Consider the following 3,936-nt stretch of genomic DNA (forward strand, 5'->3'; position numbering starts at 1 on the left):
ATATATATATTATTATGCAGCCTTAAAATAATATGGAGACTTTACCTCTTTTATGTTTACATGGATGGAGCTGGAACATATCCTTCTTATTAAAGTATCTCAAGAATGGAAGAAAAAATATCCCATGTACTCAGTACTAATATGAAATCAATTTACAATCATTCACACTTTCGTATGAAGAATAGATCACAACTATGGCCCAGAATGAAGAAGGGGAGAGGATAGGAAGGGAGGAAGGAGGTCAGATGAGAGAGGTGAGAGAGGGTGAATGGTGGGATCACACCAATGGTGCATAATGCAAGGGTACATGTCGGACCTATTAGTACAGAGTATAAATGTCTTAACACAATAACTAAGTATACAAGATGAGGTATTATATATTAACCAGTGTGATGTAAGCATTCCTAATTCTATATGAAAACAGCACATTTTACCCTACAAATGCATTAATGTACACATGACCTATGTGTTTATGATTTAATAAAAAAAAAAAAAACCTACACCTGGATGTTTAGAGCAGTCTTATTCATAGTCATTAAAAACTAGTAGCAACCGACTGTCCTTTGGAAGATGAAGGGGAAAATGCATAGGAGAAAGTGGTAGAGCCAGACAGGGAAAAATTATTCTGTACTAAACAGAAATAAGCTGTCAATCCATGAAAAGAAAAGGAGAAAACATAAATGCATATTACTAAGTTTAAAAAAAAATATGAGAAGATATATATTGTATGATTCTAAATATATGTCATTCTGGAAAAGGCAAAACTTCATAAACAGTAAAAAGGTTGATAATTTTCAGGGTTTAGGGTGAAAGAGGGATCTATGGCTGGAGCACAGAGGATTTTTAAGGCAGTGGAAATACTGCATTCTGTACTATACTATGTTATAATGGTGGGCCCATGTCATTGCATATTTGTCCAAATGCACAAAATGTAAAACGCAAAGAATGCACTCTGTTATAGAGTATGGGCTTTCTGTGACAATGATGCATCAAAGTAATGGGAGAGGCTGTTGGGAGCAGAGGGTATATGGACATTTTTTATCCTTTCCACTTAGTTTCACTGTGAACCTCAAGCTGCTCTAAAAGTAGTCTATTAAAAAATTCTATTTGAAAAAAGTACAAAACATTGCTGAAATAAATTAAAGAAGACCAAAATTAATGTGTTTATGAATTAGAAAACTCACTATTATTTTCCCATGTTCATGGATTGGAAGACCTTCTATTCTTAAGATATGCAAACTCATGGAAGCAGTCTACAGATTCAACACAATCCATTTCAAAATTCTAACACTCTCTATTGCAGAAATGTAAAAGGCAATCTTCAAGTTCATATGGAATTTCAAGAGACCTTAGATAATGAAAATAACATTGAAAGAAAATAAAATGTTGGACTCTCACTTTTCAATTTTAAAAACTGACTACAAAGCTATACTAATCAAAAACATTATAATCAAAATAGTTTGGTACTAATATAGTGGGATAGAACTGAAAGTCCAGAAAGAAACCCATATATCCATGTCTAATTGATTCTTGACAAGGGTGTGGTGATCATCTCAAAAGAATGATATTTTCAAAAATGGTGTTAAGATAACTACATATCTATATTTGAAAGAATGAAGCCTTACAAATTAACTCAAAATGGATTAACAACCAAGATATAAGAGCTAAGGCCATACAAATTTTAAACATAGGAATGAATCTTCACAACCTTAGATTAGGCAATACATTCTTACTTAAATCATGAGACCAACACCAGGAGCAACAAAAGAGATAATGGTAAATTAGATCTCCTCAGAAATACTAACATTCATGTATATTCAAGAAAGTAGCAAGACAACTTACAGAATGTGAGAAAATACTTGTAAATCATATATCTGAAAAGAATAGAATCTTCAGAATGCATAGAAAATGCTTACAACTCGACAACCACAAAAAATAACCCACTTTGAAAATTGGCCCAAGACTTATACAGCCATTTCTCCAAAGAAGGTACAAAAATGGCCAGCAAGCAGGGAACAGTACTCAACATTTGCCACTGGGGAAGTGCAAATCAAAACCACGTCAGACTCACTAGAATGGCTACCTACAAAACAAACAAGAGAGAACATAACAAGTATTGGTAGAGGTTTGGAGAAATTAGAGTTTTCATACATCGTTCTAGTCATATAAAATGGCTCGGCCTCTGTAGAAAACAGTTTGGGTGTTTCTCAAAAAGTTAAATGTAGGATTATCAATCATATCATATGATTATTTCTCAAAAAGCTAAATGTAGGATATTATATGATTAGCATAGAAGCTATACTAATCCAAACAGTTTAGTTCTCAAAATACAGACTGGCGGAATAGAATTGGCAGTTTCACTTCAAGTTACATCCCCAAAAGAATTGAAAACAGATTCTTAACAAGTACATATATATATGTATGAACATATGTTTATATACATAAACATATATATGTATATATATGTTTATAGCAGCAGTATTCACAAGAACTAAAAGGTAGAAATAGTCTACATGTCCATCAGTTGATGAATGGATAAACAAAATGTGGTCTATACATCCAATAGAACATTATTCATCCATAAAAATAAATGAAGTGAGGATACATGTTGCAACATAAATGACCCTTGGAAATGTTAAGTGAAAGAAGAGAGATGCAAAAATCACATATTGTGTATTTTCATTCCTATGAAATATCCAGAATAGAAAATTCACAGAGACAGAAACCAGGGGCTGGAGGGTGAAGGGGAGGATGGAAGTAATTACTTAATGAGTACAGGGTTTTCTTTTGAGATGATATGTTTGGAATTAGAGAGTGGCTGCACTTCATTGGAAATGCACTAAATGCCACTGAATTAATTGTTCATTTAAAAAATATTAATTTTACCTTGTGTGAACTTATTTTTTTTTAAGGCACCACTATTTGAGAATATGTAAGAACAATCAATTTACTGATAGTGATTCATCTGCATCAAACCATTTGCTTATTCTAGGTATCAACTCAAAGGCTAAATGACTGAACTGAAAAAGGTAATTCAGAACATTTGAGGTCAGCAAAACCTTCAGTAATCTGATAGGGCTAAGGATGAGTGTGGGGTATGGGACAAAATTTAGAATTCTGTTTCCAGTATTAAAGAGTGGTCCAAAGAGTTGTAACCTGGAATCAGGAAGAATTAGAAATAGATCACTCCTGAAATAGACTAAAATGCAGCTTCAAATTACCTTGTTCCTAATTCCTTCTATGCTACAAATGTCAGAGGAAATTTGAATCCTTTCTAGAGGAAGACAAAGTAACCCAGACCTCCAATAATAATAAGTGCCTTTGCAAAGGTTAATGAGACCGAAGAGGGAGCTGAGAGGATGTACTTAAAGTGGAATTAATGGAATTATAATATTACCATCAGGTCCAGTGCGAAAGCCAGAAAAGAGACAGAAGGGAGAGTCAATTTTGACTCCAGATTCTAACCTGGACATCTAGGAGGAGGGTTGTGTTATCAGTGGAGTAGGACACAACCTGGGAGGCGTGTGCTTAGGAAATGAAAAGACCTAATAAGCTTAGATGGGGATTTATTACACTTTGAAGTATCTGTGGATTTATTCCAGGTGGAGATGTGTCTTATTACAGGAAAAGTGTCCAGGAAAACAGTACTTTTTATATGTCTGGAGCTGACTTCTTGCATTTGCCATCACTGACAGCCTGGATATGCACGATGTGAATGCTTTGCCACCTGGTGCAGTTGGTCTGAAATCGCGAGGTGGTGAAAGTCTGAAACACAGAAATTGCCATGTTGGTAAGGAACTCTTCTGAGTGCCTAAAGGAAAGGAAAATTTATAAAAGAGAAATGGAAGTATCACTTTATATATTTGGATTAGGATTTATAAAATTCATAGTCCTTTTTCAAAATCTCAGTATAGTTTTCCTATTCAACCATAAACA

Source organism: Otolemur garnettii, unplaced genomic scaffold (genome assembly GCF_000181295.1).
Source record: "Otolemur garnettii isolate 467f Iridium unplaced genomic scaffold, OtoGar3 scaffold00005, whole genome shotgun sequence".
NCBI classification, from domain to species: Eukaryota; Metazoa; Chordata; class Mammalia; order Primates; family Galagidae; genus Otolemur; species Otolemur garnettii.